The 22,620-nt window shown below is 49.4% G+C and overlaps 1 long non-coding RNA gene across 1 annotated transcript in view; it reads right to left on the bottom strand.

The window, feature by feature from the left end:
• Positions 1 to 886: 886 nt before the first annotated feature.
• The window catches only part of LOC140213222 (uncharacterized), a 49,481-nt gene continuing 27,747 nt past the window's right edge, over positions 887 to 22,620 (bottom strand). The window contains exons 8-9 of the long non-coding RNA XR_011890166.1: positions 2,177 to 2,206; positions 887 to 922 (exon numbers count right to left, since the gene is read on the bottom strand). This is a non-coding gene — a long non-coding RNA (uncharacterized lncRNA). The remainder of the gene's footprint in view (positions 923 to 2,176; positions 2,207 to 22,620) is intronic.

Below are 22,620 nucleotides of genomic sequence, written 5' to 3' on the forward strand. Positions count from 1 at the left end.
AAATGGACTCGAGCGATATTTTCTTGCTGCCGACATTTAAGCAAATTGTAGAGATGCATACTACAACCACGGCCCTTCAGTGTAGCGCGTATAAAGTTACCAAGGCCGGGAAGCACTACCACACCGTCAAATGGGGCGGCAAAAATGTAGAGAGCAACGTTAAACGGGGAGCCCAGGTAACGAAATACAAATATATGCAACTAGGCGCCACGAAAATAAAAATTGGCTACGCGCGAAGGAGCCTACATAATATGCAAATGCAGGGAACTGCAGTCCACCATGCGGACTGGCACGTCAGGAGCTGTTTTTCTTTCTTCTTCGTAAACGTTCGAGCAGAACGGTTGAAGTTTATAAACTCCAAGAACCTGATGCAGACTTTCATTGAAAGTTGGTACTGATGTATAGTCTCGAAACGACAGCTACAGCCTTGAGCTAGCTGGCTAACACTTCCAGTACCAGAAGTTGTAATGCACAAAATGCACAGCCGCCCCCGTAGCTCATTTGGCAGAGCATAGCTAACGTAATGCGCAGGGCGATGGTTAGACTACCGCCGGCGGTAACTTATCTTTGAATTTACTTTATTTTGCTTATCATTCCACGTTTCAATTGAAACCACAGGTAAACCCTTCTATGCTATCGCTACCTGAATTTTGCGTTTACTGTGTACGCTTGTTACCATTACACATATATTTATTTTTCAAGGATATTTTGTTGCGGAAATTTTGCATTCGGCACCAGTCTCGGGGTCATTTCTTTTTTTCAGCATCAGGAGCGCGACTGCACAGAGGGTAAGTACAGCTCGCGACTCATACGAAACTGTCGAGCCAATGACTACGAAACCTGCACGTTGAGCCCGTGTAGCCTTGATTCGCGAAATACCGCTTACCGCCCATGGATGGTCGGCGCACGCCGGCGTACATAGCTGCAGTGAAAAAGAACGATGTGAGGGAATGCTATGATGGCACAGTGGGAATTCGTGACCCATCGTGCTAAGCAACAAAAAGTAGGTACAAGCCATGTTTCCTGAATAATGTTAGGCAACTATTACATGATCAAATATTACCACTAGTAACAACTAATTGACTCGTACCGGCGTCATGAATAACTAATTGGCGTAGGTTGGTCAGTAAAAAATTAAGCAAATCAGAAAACGGGTCGTGTCGCCTTCCTGGAAACAAACACAACTTCCCTTGAAGCCACAAACTTCTAGGGTATCTGCTGAACCATACTGTTCTTTATTAAAACAAATGATTACATCATGTACAAAAGTAAGCACGGAGACAGCCTGGCGATTTATAGAAAGTGTCGCGGCATGTCAGAATGATACAACCGTGCAAGAATACTTTGAAATTGATACACAAAGTCACCTCGATGATAACCGTACAAGGATTTGCAATATTTGAAATTAAACAATAATAACTGCCAACTTCATTTCCTTCCCTAATAAGTAACCTTCTCCCTTCCAAAAGATAAGTAAGAGTTTAAAAGTACTAATCCATCACCCAGCTGTTTTCTTCATTTCTGTATGGCATTCCCTTAAACGACATGTGTTGAGTGTAGAATTTTCTTGAGGGTAAAATAATAATACTCACGAATCAAGTGTTTCGACAATAATATCTGTTTTAGGATATTTTTTGGCGTGATCGCAATTATGACTCGTAAGGATCAGTAAGGCAATTTCGCAATAAATTATATAAAGAAACTTATATGCGTGTTGTACCTTAATGATCACGAACTGCGCTTCTCTGGACAGGCTTGAAATTATTTAATAAAATTCGGCACCAGAAATCAGCTGCAACGATGTGTGGCAGCCAATACCTCACCATTGACTTTGGCGGATAATTTGCAGACAAAGGAGCGCCATCGTAAAACGCTCAGATTGCATGGAATGTGACTGATAGGGAAAAGGTAAATCGAAGTTGTAAAGGATGGCTTCATTCCACTGCGAATGTCATTTGTGAGCTAGTCATGGGGCACCCATGAATCGTATTCGTTCGTTCTTTCGTCACGCTAGGATATAACGTGAAGTAATACAAGTAATCGAGTAGGTACGCCCGGAACCAGATCAGCGATCACGGGTCTTCAGGCCAACCTTTTTAGCCACTGAGTGAGGGCCACTTTCCGCACAAGCGAGCAGCCAGCACTTCGCTGAGATAGCGTCGTTGATTTCACTTACGTGGAGCCCACGTCCGCTTCACCTCTTGACCTGCATGTGGACAAAATGGCCGTGCAGCACTTGATTACGAATATTTGCATAAGCACATTATGTTTATTTCGGGCGCGTGAACACAAGCGCCAACTTAACGGTGTCACGTACAACTTCATCCATCTTATTACGCAAATATCGTATTTTCTTTTGACAAGGTGTGAGCATATAATACCTACGCTAACGCACTATCCCGCTTTGTCATAGCGAAAATGGTAGGCAGGGTGTGCGCGATAGGCTCGTATGCGCCAGTGCACTCTTACTGCACTGATACTACACTGCGCGTCCCGCAGTGGGCCGGTCATAGTTGCTGGTTGTTGTACTGTTACTTCGAACCAAGTCGTTTGTATCCGATAATTGTTTTATATGCTAGGACGGTGGGTTCATCCAGAAAGCGGCGAAACAAGTGCGGTGGTGTGCGATAATGGGCGCTCTCACAGCGCTAGGGTCGCACACATGAATAGCCACGACGCGACTTCACTGAATAAACGAATCAATGAATTCAAAATGTGCACGAGTAGCCTTTGGATACTTACACTACCTTTTGAATCCTTATTTCTTATCGAAGATTCTTTCCTGGCGCAGTCTCCAGAAACGCGTAACATTTTGTTGCTACTTTTTCGCTTATGCAAGTCCATCTTCAAGGATTGAAAAGTGTGGTACGTTGTGTCTTACTAGAGATGAACGCCTTCATAAGGAACACTGCTTTTCTGTAATTACATTTTCTGAAAAGCATGCACAATCCAAATTTATGTACCTTATACATACGTACAGTTAGCGCCACTGCTGCGTGGATCTCAAGCAACGTAATAATATGTGCAAAACTGATTGCAGTTCCCTACTAACAAGAACGCTTAGACTTGTCGCGTCCTTATCTGTGGTAGTTTGTCCCACAGCTTACATAGGTAGCTTGAGGGTATAATTTTCTGTTGTTGTTGTACACGACAGCGCACTCGCACATCACAATGTGGTAGGGATGAAAGTTAATTTCACGTAGATTTAGTACAGTCTCTCACAACTCTCATCATGCTCACGAACAGTCGTCAAAAAAGAAAACGTTAATTGTTCTCATCAACAATTCGATCATACTTTTTGTAATGGGCATGTTGACATGGCACCAACCTAATACCGTTAATACTAACCCCATATAAATAATATATATAATAGCGGGTTAGTATAACAATATTAACCCCTATCGCATAATAATAGGGGGTTATAAAGGCCTTAACCCCATATTATGTATTATTATATTAGAGGGTAAAGCATTTTGCCTGAGCCTACGTGCACGCTCTGGCACGTTTCTGGCCATTGTGTCTGCATTGTTCATGTGAAAACTAACTAGTTAGTTAAACTAACTAACTAACTAGCCTCAACTAGTTAACTAGTTAAGGCTTAAACTATTGCACCGAATATATAATAATCAGACAGGTATTAATCGCTATAACTATCTTCTCGAACCAGATTATATATTGACTCGCTGAGATAACAACAAAAAGATCTCAGCCTATAACTGCAGAACAAACACTTTTTACTACTCTTTTTTCCCCAAATCAATTAGACAATGGAACAGTTTACCAAATGATATAGTACATAGGTCAAAACACGAACTATTCTATTCAATGCTGTGACGGTGCTCTTGTAAAACAAATGTATGTGTTATATATCTTGGAACCTGTTTGTTTCACATTACTTCTATGCCTTTCTCTAACAGCTATTGTAGTGCTTCTGTTCGTTAGTATATCTGTCCAAAACCTTTCTGTATTACTGGTTGTATTTTGTTCCCCCCTACGTAATGCCTTTATGGCGATGTAGGTATACTCTGTAAATAAATAAATAAATAAATATGGGGGGGTATTCTCGCAGCTCGTCCTTAAGCGTTCTTTGTCATTGACCCGCCACCTTTCGTAATGATATGTCAGTATTGGGATTGGCTGGGACTTTGCTTTTGGCGTTAATTTTACGGTAGAATCTTTTGGTAAATACGGGCCCTAAATCTTTGTGCGACTCGTACGGTCACGCTCGACTTTCTTTGCCTCAAATGTGTTTTAAGGTGGGCAAAACAGTTTTCTTGCGCTTATGGGCGTTCATTCACAGAGGCGCCTGACGCTACAACTGTTGGTAAGAAAAAAAATCTGGCCAATCGTGATGCTCGCTACATTATAAGCAAAGGCTGCCAACCAATAGCAAAGAGCACTTCCGAAGGAAGAGTTTTGTGAAGTCGCCCACTAATTACTGCTTCTGATTACGCTCCTGATTATTTTCTAAAAGGATCCAGTGGCAAACAAGATGCAATCACTCATTCAGATGCTTGTGTTAAATTAGTTCGAAACTACATCCGGGCATGAGTGTGCTCTGTTTGAAAGTATCACCGTGCAAACTATGTGGAGTAGATAAATCTGTGATACATAGCGCAAGAATGGCACAAGGACGAAGCAGGAAGACGGGACGAGCGCTAAAGTGCATTTCTAGTACCTTGGGCCTTCCCTATGCTGTTTAGCGCTCGTCCCGTGTTCCTCCTTCGTCCTTGTGCCATTCTTGCGCTATGTATCCTAGTTTGCATGTATCCCACCAACACGCCCAAACTTCTTCCCTGATAAATCTGTGTTTGGGCAAATCCCAGCCCCAAACACAAATGTTCATTGGCGCTACCTCGTGTGTACGTCTATGAGACCTTCCTCCGCGTCCATCTACAATAGGGGAGAAAGCTAAGATAGTGCCCCACCTAGTACCATTAAAGGGTGAATGAGGGTGGCTGAGTGGACCTGAAAACCGGCAGCATTTCACCTTGTGCGGCACAAAGCAAATATCTTGCCCTGTCTTTATCGAAAAAGGTAGAGGAGACGCGATTAATAGCTAGTTTTACCTTCTACACCAAGTCAAAGAAGGCGGGTTGAGCCATGCTTAGTCGAACTGAAAGCCGGTTGTCAGGTTCACGTGAATGCTAGCGGTCGGGCCGAGCGGGCGCCGACGCAAGTTCAATGAACCCACCTTCAAGGGAAGGCTCGACAGGCTCGCAGCATTTGGCAAGATGCCGCAAACGTGGTCGCAAAGGAGTGACTGCTCTCGATTTTCTAACTCGACCTGCCGCTCGCGTGGTGTCTATTCAAACAAAGCTACCATAATGAAGTGTGTTCGAAGGATAATTAATGATACTCGTAGTTCTTGCGGGTTTCGTCATAGAATCAGGGTGTTGAGAATGTAAGGAGACGCGCACCAGCACTGAGCGCACAGGCCATTGGGACGCGGGGTTCGAATAAAGCAGTCGCACCGAGAGACCGTAAACGATGGACCTGCAGTCCCTGCGTTCTTCACAATATAGTGTCCGTCAAATTCAGGAAGGACACTGCCGTCGGCATGACTGATCATGGACCGACTACGCCTTTAGCGGGGCGTCATACAACGTGCCGCTACCCCAGTGGCAGCTGCCCCACTGCAGGGAATAAAGAATGTATTTGGTGTCTACCGAGAATGCTTCTCGGTAGACATCAAAGGCCTTTTTTTATTCCCTGCCTCAAGTCGACCTCTTGGAATTGGTACAGGAAGGCATAAAAAAACATGGAGTTGAGCGTTTTCAGAACGGCAGTGGCATCAGTGCATCCAGGCTCAAAGACTTGTTGCTACTGTACCCCCGCTCCACTGTGGTCGAAAAAAATGAGCATTTGCATATACAGAAGAAAGGTGTATGTATTGGCTGGCGCCCCGCACCCATTTTGAGCGACCTTCTTCTGGCCCATTAGTCCTTCAAAAGAACCTCGAGCCCATTGGGTGGATCAGGCTCTTTTGATACGTAGACGACTTCCTGCTGGTATACCACGCTCATGCTGAGGAAGGTCCCAACTAAGTTGAAAGTATTTTCAGGTAGTTCCATTCGTATTTTTCAGGCCTCACCTTTACCCGGGAGCTAGTTGTTGATGGCACGATACGCTTTCTCGATTTAGAGCTGCACTACAGCGAAAGCCAGGCAAGCTGAACCTATGCGCCACGCTCGAAGTAACTCCTTCTGCCGTTCTCGTTAAATCGCTCGAAACCCGTGAAACGAGCCATCGCCAGTGGCGCCTTCAGAAACGCCCTAGTCCGCTCCTGCCGTCAGCAGGTGACCCGAAGTTACGATACCCAGGTTCAACGACTGAAGACGAGTGGCTAGCCTGAATCCCTGTTGACTGACTTGACTGGTGCTTTGTTACGTGAGATCAGGTTCCCCATGGACCACGTTCGGCCAGTCCTTGGTAAATCCAAGATGGTGGTAGTCCCCTATTTGCACAGTGTTTCCCATCGCGTTAAGAAACTTTTGGGACGGGCGGACGTGCGCGTTATATTTTCGCCTTCTAGCAAACAAAGCTCCCTCTGCAAAAAGTAAATACTTGGAATACCGCCAACAAGTGCTGTGTCACGAAGCACGCCACCTGCTATGCACCGCGCAAGAGCGCGGCCGTGCACGAGATCTTGTCATCGTGCGGCCGATCATATCGTCACGTAGTAGTGACTGCAAAGAACACAGTAGCAAAACTGTGAACCACAAAACTAAGTTTTATTGTGGGAGCCTATGCTTGTAAAAACAGGTTACACTCAAAGCACAACCGCGCAACGCTAGCGGTGAACGCAGTCGGCGATCGTCGAAAATCTGATCCGCTGGTCATACACGTCGGCTTTTCTACATGAGCCTTGGAAGTTTCCAGAGTAAGCGGAACGTCTAAGCGGCCAATCGGATTTTCAACAACGGGGAGGCGGTGAACGCGCGGGCCTGTTCAGACCGGACGGCTTGCATGGCTGCCCGCGCCGCCGATGAGGCGGAGGATCTAGCATTCTCGTGGCGCCACGTGCGCCATCTCGTGGCACCGGTCGTTCGTCCTCACCGCGCCGCCGTTGTCTGCTGTTCTGATTGGCTGCGGCAAAGCGGACAGCTCCGGCAGGCGGAATAAAATCGGTCCGCGAGCAATCGGCCTCGCCGCCTCGTTTTCCGCCCACTTTTACCCGCCTGGCGAGGAGGTTCGCCCGCTTTCCGCCTGCAAGCTTGCCCGCTTTGGCCGCTCCGTCTTCAGTGTGAACGTGCCTTTAGTCAGCGTTCGCACGCAGCGGCACGCCACGCACTTCGGAGGCCATGCGCATGCTTCGCGACAGCAGCTCTAAATGACGCCGAGTGCTCCGAGAGATGCACGAAATTGAGTCCCGCTGCGGCACGTATGCCTCATTCATAACTCGCTTCGGTGGTGCAATACCTTGTGCCGCTACACAAATTCGATGCTAACGCATTACCATCGACAGTCATCGTGAGATGGATTTTGCCACCATTCTTAGGCACCATGCTTAAAAAGTAGAATGAGTTACGTTTGCTCTAAACCTCCTGGAACAGTTCTTGCGTATGCAGGAAGGCCCTACATATGTAATCGACGGAGGTCCTGTCCATTTCATTGACACGTTGTAACGAAGGCTCTGCTGGGTACAGTCGGCCGAAGTTGCAGAATCCCATAGGGACTGCAAATGGTTTACGTGTAGGTCTATTCAACCAATGCTTCCTATCAAAGCAAACTGAATTAGAATGTTTAGCTTACGCTATTTATGGAATATTTAGGTGCTTAGAAATGCTGCCTATTACATTATTTGTAGTGATTTACTACATATTTACTACATATTGACACAAGATGATTTCAAATTACGCGCGCCATCCGCCTCCTGCGTTCGTCCAGTTGTTTACTGCTACCTGCGAAATATAGCGGCAGTGAAGCGGGCAACACGGGCTCGCAAGGCACGCGCAATCGGAGCAGCGTGTCATGAGCGCGGGACACGAGGGAAGAAGAAGAGGTGCGGGTCTCTTGCGAAAAGACTGCGGACGCTCCAGTGAGGCTCTTGTTTAGTGGTTTGTCGGGCACAAGTTCGCCCAAGGTAAAGCGATTAAAGCACCATCACTCAACTGTGCGTTACAAATCTGGTGGAGGTGCGGGGTATGATTTCAAGCCCTTCTCAAGTCAGAGAAAGGAGCCCGGACTCACGGCAACCTGGACCCATCGAATTGACTCCTGTTCACCAACGCAGCATTCGTCGCCTACGTGGTGAGCCCCCTGAGTTCTCCCCTTTGCCGGATTCTATCGGAGCGTCAGCATCTGCTAGCGGAAACGCTACCGAGATGACCACTCAAACTACGCCAACTCATATCGTAGTCGACTCGCCAATGATGCCAGAGCTTTTCCACGGCGACACATTTGAAGACGCAGAAGACTGGCTGGAACGCTTTGAGCGCGTCGCTGAGTTCAATGGATGGAGCGGAGAGCGCAAGCTACGAAACGTTTACTTCGCATTAGAGGACAGCGCACGAACGTGGTTTGAAAACCACGAAGCGACATTTGTGTCGTGGGATGCTTTCCGACGGGAATTGCTGGCAACTTACCCGAGTACCGACCGCAGGGAGAGGGCCGAAGCTGCCCTGCAAGCTAGAAACCAGCGTAACAACGAAAGCGTGGCCATGTATGTAGAAGACATGTCCCGCCTATTCCGCCGAGCGGATCCGAACATGAGCGAGGACAAGAAACTACGCCATCTAATGCGGGGCGTAAAACAGGAACTGTTCGCAGGGTTGGTTCGGAGCCCGCCGCGCACCGTCGCTGAGTTTCGTTCAGAGGCGACGACTATGGAAAGCACGTTGCAACAGCGATCAAGGATGTACAACCGGGAGATTAACATCACCTCTGTGGACGCATTTCCAGCCGTCTTCGGAAACAGCGTGGAGGTCATGCGAGAGCTCGTGCGATCTGTAGTGCGAGAAGAGCTTCAGAGGCTACGGCTTGACCAGAACGTTCCAACGCCCTCTTCGCTGGCAGACCTCGTTCGCGAAGAAGTCAGACAGGTGGTCCGGGAACCACAGCTCAGTGCGCAGCCCCAAGCGCCACTCCTGCGCCAGCCGACCCTCTCATATTCCGATGTGCTGAGGCAAACTCCCGGACGTGCTGACGTCGCAGCCACTTCCGCTATGAATAGCTCGATGCCTCGAACTACGCTGCCGCCACCCGAGAGAACATTCAGGAAGGCCGATGTATGGCGCACTCCTGACCGAATACCCCTCTGCTACCATTGCGGTGAGGCTGGCCATCTGTACAGAATGTGCCACTATCGTCAGGCAGGGCTTCGCGGTTTTCCGGTGAACGCACCTTGCCCTCGAAATGGTGAGCGTCCCTTGGAAATCGAAGAGTACCTGTCCACTCGTCAAAGCTCCCGATACGCCTACCAGCAACACCAACCTCGGTCAACAGCGCCGTTGAGGCATCGGTCACCGAGCCCCCGCCCGTCTTCAAGCTCCCCAAGACGCCGTTCACAGAGCCCGCGTCGGGAAAACTAGAGTCAGCGACCTCGGGAGGTAAGGTCGCTGCCGACGCGAAAAGAGAAGAACCTCCATCGATGACTCCGAGCGACGACGAGGGACTCAGAAACCAGTGCCGTAAGAGTGACGTTGCTTCCGATTTACGTGTGTTTGTTGACGGTTACGAAGTAGACGCATTAGTGGATACAGGTGCAGATTACTCGGTAGTAAGTAGTGAGCTCGCCAGGAAACTGAAGAAAGTGCTGACTCCTTGGAAAGGGCCACAAGTTCGCACAGCAGGAGGACACCTCATCGACCCGACGGGCAAGTGTACGGCTAGAATAGGAATACGAGGCTTCACGTACGTCGCCAGCTTTATCGTGCTTTCCGAGTGCTCAAGAGACTTGATTATTGGCATGGACTTCTTGCAGGATAATGGCGCTATAATCAACTTGCGGGAATCATGTGTTTCCTTCTCAACCAAGCACGCTGTCGCAGCATTCAACACTGAAGAAAAATTCGACGCCCTTTACATTGCCGATGACGACGTGATGCTTCCTCCGAGATCCAGCGTAGCCGTCACAGTCAGAAGCGACGCGTTCAGCGACTACGAAGGAATTGCAGACAGCAACACCAGTCTCCTACTCGAAAAAGGGATCTGCATGGCAAGAGGCCTTGTCCAGCTGCGTGGCGGATGTGCCAACGTTTTCCTCACTAATTTTGGGAATGAGGTGCAACATGTCGCGAAGGGAACCGTTGTTGCCACCCTTAATAACTTCGTCCAAGTTCCAGATCTCAGCATTCTAGAGTCTTCACCATCGAATTTTCAAGATGTGGATTCTGTCCTTGCAGCCATCGACATCGAACCAGGCCTATCACCCAGACAGAAGGAGCAAATAGAGACCCTCGTAAGAGAATTTGCCGAATGTTTTTCAGTGTCATCCAAAGTCCGGCGGACATCTATTGCCAAACATCGGATAATTGTTGACGAATCAGTGAGGCCTATTTGCCAGCATCCCTACCGAGTGTCACCAAAAGAGAGGGAAGCCATCGGAAGTCAAGTTAAGGAAATGCTTGAAGATGACGTAATTCAGCCGTCGGCCAGTCCGTGGGCGTCGCCTGTAGTACTTGTAAAGAAAAAGGATCAAACCTTGCGCTTCTGCATTGATTACCGAAAGCTGAACGCCGTCACAAAGCGGGATGTGTACCCACTTCCAAGAATCGATGACACTCTAGATAGACTACGAGATGCCAAATTCTTTTCCCCCCTGGACCTCAGAAGCGGCTACTGGCAGATAGAAGTGGACGAACGAGATCGTGAAAAGACGGCGTTTGTGACGCCAGACGGACTGTATGAGTTCAAAGTGCTCCCATTCGGCCTTTGTTCCGCACCTGCCACATTTCAGCGGATGATGGACACTGTGCTCACCGGTCTGAAATGGCAAACCTGTCTAGTTTATCTTGACAATGTCGTGGTTTTTTCTACCACCTTCGAGCAGCATGTAGAACGACTGCGGGCTGTGATGGAAGCGATTAGGTCAGCAGGTCTGACGATAAAACCGCAGAAATGTCATTTTGGCTTTCGCGAGCTTCTTTTCCTCGGCCATGTCGTCAGTTCAGAAGGCATTCGCCCTGACCCTGAGAAGACTGCGGCAGTGGAGAAATTTCCGAAACCAACCGACAAAAAGGCTGTTAGGCGATTCTTAGGACTTTGCGCCTACTACAGACGCTTTGTGAAAAATTTTTCAAGGATCGCCGAACCACTAACGCGGCTAACAAAGGAAGACGCGCCTTTCGTCTGGTTGAATGAGCAGGAGAATGCTTTCAATGAGCTCCGCAAGCGTCTTCAGAACTACCCAGTTCTTGCTCATTTCGACGAGGAAGCCGAAACTGATATTCACACAGACGCAAGCAATTTAGGTCTTGGTGCCGTCCTCATTCAGTGGCAAAACGGAGAGGAACGAGTCATTGCGTATGCCAGTCGAACACTTTCGAAGGCTGAGGTGAACTACTCAGCGACAGAAAAAGAATGCCTCGCGGTGATATGGGCCATCAGCAAGTTTAGACCATACTTATATGGCCGACCATTCCGCGCTATCAGCGACCATCATTCGCTGTGCTGGCTGGCGAATCTCAAAGACCCATCTGGACGGCTGGCAAGATGGAGTCTACGGCTGCAGGAATACGATATAACGGTCGTATACAAGTCCGGTCACAAGCACAGTGATGCAGATTGCTTGTCCCGTCCCCCGATTGAATACACGGAATCTACGCTTAGGGAAAATGAACAGGATTGCCCTTTCCTAGGAGCTGTAACAACATCACAAATGGCTCAGCATCAGCGATCCGACGCGGAGTTACGCCTGCTCATTGATTACCTAGAAGGACATGCTGTCGACATTCCACGAGCTTTTGTACGCAGCTTGTCGTCGTTCGTCCTGAGAAATAATGTCCTGTACAAACGAAATTTTGAACATAGTGCAGAGACATTTCTGCTCGTCGTACCTTCAAAGTTACGACTCAAGATATTGGAAGCATGCCATGACGACCCAGCAGCAGGACATTTAGGAGTGAGCAGAACATTCGCACGCATCCGCATGAAGTATTACTGGCCAAAGTTATTGAATTCTGTGCAACACTACGTAAGAACCTGCCGGGACTGTCAAAGACGTAAAATACCACCATTCAAGCCAGCAGGCCTCCTACAACCGATACAGCCACCGGAAACTCCATTCGCACAAGTGGGAATGGACTTACTTGGCCCCTTTCCCACATCGTCATCAGGAAAGCGTTGGACCGTAGTTGAAACTGACTACCTAACTCGATATGCCGAGACAGGGTCTCTTGTCAAGGGAACGGCCAGTGAAGTAGCTGATTTTTTTGTCACTAACATAGTACTACGGCACGGCGCCCCTAAAGTTCTCATCACGGACCGAGGAACCATATTTACTGCCCACTTGACACAGTCCATTATGAAATTGACGCACACCAGTCACCGAAAAACCACGCCATATCATCCGCAGACAAATGGACTGACTGAGCGACTCAACAGAACGCTGACTGATATGCTGTCAATATACGTGGACATGGAGCACCGAACATGGGACAGGATACTACCGTACGCAACGTTCGCGTACAATACCGCTGTGCAAGAGACGACTCAAATGACACCTTTCCAACTCGTTTTTGGCCGGACCGTCACCACAACCTTAGATGCAATGCTACCAGTAGATGAGACCTCCGAAAATGACAATGACGTCAGCGCCTTCACACAAAGAGCTGAAGAAGCACGGCAGCTGGCACGACACCGCATCCAGCAGCAACAGCAAACCGACGCGGACCGATACAACGTGCGACGAAGAGCCGTCCAGTATGCACCTGGAGACAAAGTATGGGTGTGGACTCCCGTACGGATGCGCGGCCTATCCGAGAAGCTTCTTCGTCGTTACTTCGGCCCGTATAGGATAATTCGCCGAATTAGTCCGTTGAACTACGAAGTTGCTCCAGAAGGTCAAGTAACCTCATCACGACGGCGGCATCGAACAGAAATCGTCCACGTCGTCAGAATGAAACCGTACTACGACAGGCAATAACTGCTTCCGCCTACAAGCATTGCGAAATCATGACAGTCTAGAAATCACCGCCCTCTGTATGAGCATCGGGACGATGCACTCTTGGAAGGGGGACAATGACACAAGATGATTTCAAATTACGCGCGCCATCCGCCTCCTGCGTTCGTCCAGTTGTTTACTGCTACCTGCGAAATATAGCGGCAGTGAAGCGGGCAACACGGGCTCGCAAGGCACGCGCAATCGGAGCAGCGTGTCATGAGCGCGGGACACGAGGGAAGAAGAAGAGGTGCGAGTCTCTTGCGAAAAGACTGCGGACGCTCCAGTGAGGCTCTTGTTTAGCTGTTTGTCGGGCACAAGTTCGCCCAAGATAAAGCGATTAAAGCGCCATCACTCAACTGTGCGTTACAATATCAACACTTTAAATGCAGACTGCCTTTTGCTTGGGTTGGAACTTGCGTTCTTAAGTTTCGCCTCGAAATGTTTTCGCTTTTACGAGTGTCGCACGGCGCCTGCACGCTCTGTTTCGCACTATTTTATATACATCGAGAAGTGATTGACGAAGTGTATCTTGTCTAATGGAAAGTATTTTGAAGGTGACTGCATTGATATAGCTGAAACGTGCCCAAATCTTCTTTTAGCTCTTGCATGCACAAACGTTTCTGACATACCTCGTATATCTGGTACCTACCTCTCGTACTTAGCAAGAACACCCAGCTGCCAAACTTCTCACTCGTTTTACTAAAACATCTTGCTCATGTTATTCAGACTTGAATCACAATTCCACATCCGTCGCTAAGATTTGTGACTGTTGGCGCTGCCAAAAAATCCCAGGAATAGTTCCAGTAGCAACACAAAAATTCCCCAGAAAGTGAATGAGAAGACGGCGCCGGCGGTAGCTCAGTTGGTAGAGCATCGCACGCGTAATGCGAAGACGTGGGATCCTTCCCCAACTGCAGCAAGTTTTTTTTTTTTTCATCCACTTTCAATTCCATTAATTTATCATTTCTTTATTTAAGTTAGTAAGCACAAGTTTTTTCCCGTGTGTTGTCCTTGGTGTCTGTGTTTGTTGGCTTCTTATGGTAGGATTAATAAAATTGGGCCCATTGGTTAAAGTCCTTTTTTCTCGTTCATTCTACTGAGAAGTATTACAACATGTATGTGACACATGTTAAAGATTACTTTCATCAATGCTTTTGCTAGTAATGCACTATATGCGCGCATACAGTTTTGTACACAGCGCCTGAAACGGTGCGCAAGAAACTGAATACACTGTGAATGATGGCGCGGAAGCATACTGTGATTTGCATTAGAACGCAACAGTATCTTGTGCTTTCAAAACAATTGTTTCTATTTAATTTCACCTGTGCTTTCTTGCACCTGCGTGCACCTCGTTCATTTTGGTGAGGACCAGTGAGGGACTAGCATATTAACATTTGGCAACGATACAGGCCTGCGTGACATTGGTCAGCCATACAGAGAAAGCTCTGTTCTGCACTGACTGCAACCGAGTGCAGTTTTAACAACGCACTCGGACAAGTGCCGCTATCTCAAAGGGCTCAAAGTGGGAAGCTGTCACGTGTTTATAGTGTGTTTTAATTACTGCGCCAATTGCATTGCGGCCTTTTCTGCAATATTGTAGCTTGCTGCATAGTTGATGTAGATAAATTACTTTATGAGGATGGGGCACTGCATCCAGAAACAGCGGTCGAGGTTGAGTTTCTCCTAGTTGTCATATTTCGCAGTCTCATCAACCTGCACTGATGACCTAGCAACACTCCCAAGTATTTGTACCAAGCAGAGCAAACTTACGCCCCGTTAAAAATGTGTTGCATTTCTAAAAGATATTTACTTCTTTATCACCTGCCTATCTGGTCTGTGGATCCAATGGAGAGCTTTATTTTGTCATCGTTGGCACACGTAACGCTTTCGCGTACGTGACACGTGTCCCCGAACAGCACCGAAAAGAAAGTTAGGAGTTTCGACGCTATGGCCTTCTTGTGAGTAGTTGGGCTACAACTGCAGCTCACCCGATCGCGTGCAACGTCACAACGAAACAGGAAGTTGAACAGCATTGTTCCGATCCATTTGCTGGAGCAAGATGCGTAAGCACATGTAAAACGCCCACTGTTTTCATCGCTTCAAGGACAGCTTCGGTGGCACGAAAATTAACAAAGTAGCGAGTCTGCAAAAGATTTTGTGGTTATTTGAAGTTATTTGAACTTTGCTGTAGTGATAGGAATCGTTTGCAGGCTGCGGGAGGCTTTGAGCCCTTGTCCGACGACTCCCCTCTGACCTTCCCCCAGCATATCGCCCACAGCGCCTTCCGAACCGTTTATTTTCCCGTTAGGAATGATTTAGCCAATAGGTTCCTGTTCGGGTTTGGTTCCTATGTGGACGAAAAATAATGGTTGGCTTCAGTTCCGCTTCGGCTGAAAATAGCAGTTCATTTGGGCTTTTGGTTCAGTTCTAATTCAGTCCGACGCTATCATTTTAGCTGCTAGTCTTTATAGCTAAGAATCAAGAAATGGTACTCGAACAAAAATATGGTTGTTTTATAAATGCACTCGAAACAAAGGCGTTTCCATTTTTTTGTATAAGCTGTAAAAAATTGTGAGAACAAGATGTAATTTGATTTGTTGCATGGTCATATTAGATAGTTGTGTCTGTATATGTGCGTCACATAAGAAACAATGCAACATTAAATATGCAGAAGATATTTACAAATATGAAGTGTCATTGTGAGCAGCGCGCGTTTTATGATCTCACTCACCGTGTAAATTTCGTGACGTTGCATAGAGAGTGAAAAAAAAACTGGCAAATATGCAGATACCAGCACGCTTGAATAAAATTACGTCATAGCACGTGCCTCAGGTGATGTCATGTGCACATAACTTCAGAAGAATTGCCAATAGACACAGGGGCCTCAAGGAACATAACCTCATCAAACTCATACACGCGTTCGTCACCTGTCACTTCGCATACGTTGCGGCAATGCTCAATTGGACACGATCCGAAAGAGACAGACTGAATGCCCAAATCAGGAAGGTCACCAAGCAAGCCCTCGGCATTCCAACCAGCACCAGCAACGAGAAGCTGGGGCACCTGGGCATGCACAACACCCTGGAAGAAATTGCCGAAGCCCAGCAGCGCGCCCAGCTTGCTAGGCTTTCGACGACGCCTCCGGGGCGCACGATCCTAGAGAAGCTAGGCTTTGCACAAGGACACATAGAAAAAGACTTTGCGGACCTCCCACGGGACATACGCGCCAGGATCACGGTCCGCCCTATACCCAGAAACGTACACCCCGAAAACAACAGGGGCAGACGACAAGCGAGAGGACAATTCCTTCTTAACCAAGCCTTGGCGAACCGTGAACGCTCAGCTTTTGTGGACGCGGCGGCATACACGGGAAACAAAGCTTTCGCAGTGGCGGTTGTGGACGGCCGCGGATCCACAAGATATGCAGCCACGGTAATTGCAAGGAAGCCTGAACAGGCCGAACAGGTTGCGATCGCTGTTGCGCTCACCGACGACAATCTTTCCCATATCTACAGCGACTCCATAGCCGCTATCAGAGCTTTCCAGAAGGGCACGGTCTGCGCACAGGCTCTCAAAATTGTTTCAAAGAAAGAGATTAAGAAACACTTCATATACTGGTTCCCGGCACACTTAGGACCAAAGCTCGGCGACGTCCCCAACCTTAACGAGGCGGCACACGAGGCTGCGCGCGCGCTTACAGACCGCGCGGCTTCACCCGACCACTCGGAGAATAAGGACGCGCCCACTACATACAACGAAGTCACTAAACACTACTACCTACAACGCAGACAATATAGCACGCCACACCGCACGCTCACTCGAGCTCAAGCGGTTACACTCAGAATGCTACAAACAGACACATACCCCACTCAAAACAGATTACACCATTACATGCCTGAGCTCTACGACAAGTCTTATTGCACCAATTGCAATACATCCCTTAACGTTTATCATTTACTCTGGCCGTGCTCGCAAGCTCACGTAAACTACGAACAGGACAAGCGCAAGTTTGAAGAGGCAATCCGGAGCGAAGAACTCGCTCCCCAACTCTGGGCCGTCCAGCAGGTCCACGACGCCGCCAGGAAACTCAACCTCCCGGTTCCGTCGTGGGAGACGCCCACTCCATGAGAGCCCAAAGCTCTCGTGGCCTGCAGGACCTGAATAAAGTTGATTTCCTTCCTTCCTTCAACAAAAGTTTATCATTTGAATCATTTGAGGCTACATATTATTACGTACGATATGATCGGTAAATACCCGAGAGATGAGCCGCCGTGAGAACGACGACGAAGTGGGTCTGTGCCCTTGGCGCGAGTGAATGTCGGCCTGGTGCTCTGGCTCCAGTCTCGTGTAAATAGTCTGTAAATAGCCTCTTTTGTCTGTGTCTTTCTACATGTAACATTCTGGTGGAGGTCAGCGATCCCCGTCCTCGCCACGGAACTCCGGAGTGGTCGGTACGTCGAGCTTGTCACCATGCCTCCCGGTGACGAGCCCGCCTCTGCAACGGCTTCGGCTGGTCCGACTGCTCCCGTCGTTACGGTTGCCCAACATCGCGACCCTGGTGTGTTCTCTGGCCTGGAGGGACAGGACGTTGACGAATGGCTGAAGCTATATCAACATGCCAGCGCTAATAACAGGTGGGACCCAACCATTATGCTCGCCAATGTCATCTTTTATCTTGGCGGGACGCCTCGCGTGTGGTACCAGACGCATGACGAAGAGATCAGCAGTTGGGACTCTTTCAAAGAAAAGCTACGGGAACTGTTCGGCGACCCCATTGGCCGCAAGGTTGCCGCGAGAAAGGCTCTTGCGTCTCGCGTTCAGACATCTACAGAGCCTTACGTTTCCTACATCTTCGACGTCTTGGCTCTATGCCGCAAAGCTGACGATGCTATGTCTGAATCCGATAAAGTGTCACATGTCCTAAAAGGCATCGCCGACGACGCTTTCAATTTGCTTGTTTTCGGCAATGTCTCGACAATCGACGACATCATTAAAGAATGCCGTCGCCTTGAACAAGCCAAGAGCCGTCGTATCACACACCACATCACGCGGCTACCCAACACCGCTGCTACGTCGACATGTGAGGGTCGATCGCGTCAGGCCACCACCTGTGACGACGTCACCCGTATTGTTCGCCGCGAGCTTGAGGCCGCCTGTTCGCCAGCTTTCTCCACGACGCCTCCCGATCCGCCAGCAACCACGATTGCCATGATTCAGGCCGTAGTCCGACAAGAATTTGAGAACATGGGTCTGAACTCCGTGTGTTCAACATCTCAACCCAGCGTTCCCCAGTTCTCCACCGGCCCTCCTCGTCCCCGACAGTCCTTTTCCGCCACATCTCGCCGCAACCCGTCCGATTGGCGTACCCCTGATGACAGACCAATCTGCTTTCACTGCTGTCGCATCGGCCACGTCGCTCGTCACTGCCGCAACCGATGGCCTCCGCCTCCTCGAACATACGCCGCCACTTCCTCCCGCACCTTTGGACCTTCTGTTCCCTATGCCACCCGCCGTGAACCCACTGCCGCTGATGCTCCTCTTCCGAACCTTCGCTACAGCCGCTCACCCTCACCTCGACGCCGTCAGTCCCGTTCGCCCCAACCCCGCCGCTTCTCTTCACCGCCTATCACCTCCCGGGCCCAGCCGGAAAACTAGGCACTGCAGCTTCTGGAGGTGAAGCTGCGTTGTCGACACTGCCATCAAATCCTCTGCTCACGTTAAACACGAACCAAAACCTTCTTGACGTTGACGTTGATGGATATCCTGTCACGGCACTCATCGACACAGGGGCACATCTTTCTATTATGAGTGCTGCCTTCCGACGACGACTGAACAAGCTCCTCACCCCAGCGTCGGCACGCGTCGTCCGCGTTGCGGATGGCGGTACTGTGCCTATCATCGGCATGTGTACGGCACGTGTTAGCATCGCCGGCCGCCACACTCCTGTCCTCTTCACCGTGATTGCTCATTGCCCCCACGACCTCATTCTCGGCCTCGATTTTCTCTCCGCGCATTCTGCTCTTATTGACTGCTCTGCCAGTACCCTTCGCCTTGAGTTACCTATTCTCGCAGAACCTTCTGACGCACCCCAGTGCCGCCTACGCCCCACTGGCTTTATTTGCATGCCGCCACAATCAATAGCCTATATTGAACTCTTGTCTTCTCCACCAGTCCCTGATGGCGAGTACCTCGTCACTCCTCTGCGCGACATTCCACTACAGTATGACGTTACCGTGCCTCACAGTATACTTACTATTACTGCGAACCGCACTTTCATGCCTATCTTTAACTTTGGATTGGCGAAGCAAATTCTACCACAAGGTATTTGCCTAGCCAACGTTGATTGTCTCGGCGACCATCACGTGGCACATTTATCAACCGATCCTTCTTGCGAGCTTAGCAGGCCTCTCGTGCCAGCCTCTGCCGCCGATCCCAAGATACAGAAAATGGTTGCGACGGACCTGTCTTCTGCGCAGGCTGAAGACCTTTATCGAGTATTAGCGGCCTACAGAGATATTTTCGACTTCGACGATCGCCCTTTAAGCCAGACGCTCGCGGTCAAGCATCGGATTCTTACTGGCGATGCTACTCCTATTCACCGACGACCATACCGAGTTTCTGCGTCGGAACGCCAAGTTATTCAAAGCGAAGTGAACAAAATGCTAGACAAAAACATCATTGAACCTTCTTCGAGTCCCTGGGCGTCACCTGTAGTGCTGGTTAAGAAGAAGGATGGCACGTGGCGCTTCTGTGTAGACTACCGTCATCTGAACAAGATTACTAAGAAAGACGTCTACCCGCTCCCGCGTATAGACGACGCCCTTGACTGCCTCCACGGTTCCAGCTATTTCTCTTCTATTGATCTTCGTTCTGGATACTGGCAGATTGCTGTTGACGATATGGACAGAGAAAAAACGGCATTCATCACACCTGATGGCCTATACCAATTTAAAGTAATGCCGTTTGGATTATGCAACGCCCCTGCCACCTTTGAGCGTATGATGGACTCCTTGCTCCGAGGTTTCAAATGGTCCACCTGTCTCTGCTACCTCGACGACGTCATCGTCTTCTCACCCACGTTCGACACTCACCTTGAGCGTCTCACAGCTATACTTGATGTATTTCGAAAGGCGAAGCTGCAACTTAACTCGTCCAAATGTCGTTTCGGCCGCCGCCAAATTACTGTTCTGGGCCACCTCGTTGACGCTTCCGGAGTACAGCCTGATCCTGACAAAACTCGCGCTGTCCGAGACTTTCCAGTTCCGAAGACAGCCGCCGACGTTCGAAGTTTTGTAGGGCTATGCTCGTACTTTCGTCGTTTTATTCAAGATTTTGCGGCAATTGCTAGACCCCTCACTAATCTTTTGAAGAAAGGCGTACAATTCTCGTGGGGTACTGCAGAAGCTACCGCCTTCTCTCGTCTCGTTACTCTTCTCTCCTCACCACCCATTCTCGCCCACTTCGACCCTGACGCCCCTACAGAATTGCGTACAGATGCCAGCGGTCATGGCGTAGGTGCCGTCTTAGCCCAGCGTCAGCGTGGCCAGGATCGCGTTATTGCTTATGCGAGCCGCCTCCTCACACCACCGGAGCGCAACTATTCCATTACGGAACGAGAATGCCTTGCTGTAGTCTGGGCGGTAGCGAAGTTCCGTCCTTACCTTTACGGTCGCCCTTTTTCCGTAGTCACTGACCATCATGCTCTCTGCTGGCTCTCATCGCTAAGAGATCCTACAGGCCGGCTTGGTCGATGGGCTTTGAGGCTACAAGAATTTTCATATTCCGTGGTGTACAAGTCTGGCCGCCTGCACCAAGACGCTGACAGCTTGTCGCGTTATCCTGTTGACGACCCTGACTCCTCCAATATTCCCAGTGCTGCTTGCGTATTCTCTGTGTCGCAGCTGCTTCATTTCGCCGACGAGCAACGTCGTGACGCCTACATCAGAGCACTCATCGACCGTTTTGAACACTCTCCGGCCGACGCCACACTACGCCTCTTCGTCCTCCGCGACGGTACTCTGTACCGTCGTAACCTTCATCCGGACGGCTCTGAGTTCCTACTTGTCGTACCTAAACACCTCCGCTCAACCGTTTTAGAAGAGCTTCACGACGCACCAACGGCAGGACACCTCGGCGTATCTCGAACCTATGACCGTGTACGTCGCCGTTTTTTCTGGCCGGGCCTTGCCCGTTCCGTACGACGTTACGTCGCCGCCTGTGAACTTTGCCAACGACGCAAGAAGCCTTCCCAGCTCCCCGCTGGTTACCTGCAGCCGCTCGACATCCCTGCCGAGCCCTTCCATCGTGTCGGCTTAGACCTTCTCGGCCCATTTCCGGAATCTACATCAGGTAACAAGTGGGTTGCAGTCGCGGCGGACTACGCGACCCGCTATGCCGTAACCCGCGCTCTTCCGACCAGTTGCGCAACTGATGTTGCGGACTTCCTCCTGCATGATATCATTTTGATTCATGGTGCTCCGCGTCAATTGCTAACAGACCGTGGCCGTACGTTCTTAGCCAAAGTCATTGACGATATCGTGCGTGCCTGCTCAATACAGCATAAGTTTACCACCTCCTACCACCCTCAAACGAACGGCCTGACTGAGCGTTTGAACCGCACCCTTACAGACATGCTATCCAAATACGTTTCAGACGACCACCGTGACTGGGACCAGGCTCTACCTTACATCACCTTTGCGTATAACTCTTCCCGTCTCGACACTGCTGGCTTTTCTCCTTTTTACCTATTGTATGGCCGTGAACCGACGCTCCCACTGGACACTGTGCTTCCGTCCACCACAGCATCAACTAGCGCTTATGCCCGTGATGCTATCGCCCATGCTGACCATGCTCGCCAACTTGCGCGCACTCGTCTACAAGTCTCTCAAGACAAACAAAAGCAGCGCTACGACCTCCGTCACCGTGATGTCACTTTTGTCCCCGGCACCCTCGTGTTGCTTTGGTCACCATCGCGTAAAGTTGGCCTTTGTGAAAAACTGCTTTCCTGCTACACGGGCCCATATCGCGTGCTTCGCCAAGTGACAGATGTCACCTACGAAATCGTTCCCGCCACGCCCACTACGTCCTCTGCTGTGACAACCAGTGATATTGTCCACGTCACCCGACTCAAGCCCTACAACTCTCCACGTGCCTTGGATATTTAACTGCACCGTGACGGCGCTTTTGCCGCCGGGGGGTAGTATTACGTACGATATGATCGGTAAATACCCGAGAGATGAGCCGCCGTGAGAACGACGACGAAGTGGGTCTGTGCCCTTGGCGCGAGTGAATGTCGGCCTGGTGCTCTGGCTCCAGTCTCGTGTAAATAGTCTGTAAATAGCCTCTTTTGTCTGTGTCTTTCTACATGTAACAATATAAAGACGTGAGAATATTAAGTAAATATTCAGATTGTATGTGTATGTGTTCTGTCTATACACCCAATAAACATGGAAAATAAATTGCGTAGTAAATTTGTCACTTCTTTCACTCGTGGTGATGCATAATAATGACAGTTA

Source organism: Dermacentor andersoni, chromosome 9 (genome assembly GCF_023375885.2).
Source record: "Dermacentor andersoni chromosome 9, qqDerAnde1_hic_scaffold, whole genome shotgun sequence".
Taxonomy (NCBI): domain Eukaryota; kingdom Metazoa; phylum Arthropoda; class Arachnida; order Ixodida; family Ixodidae; genus Dermacentor; species Dermacentor andersoni.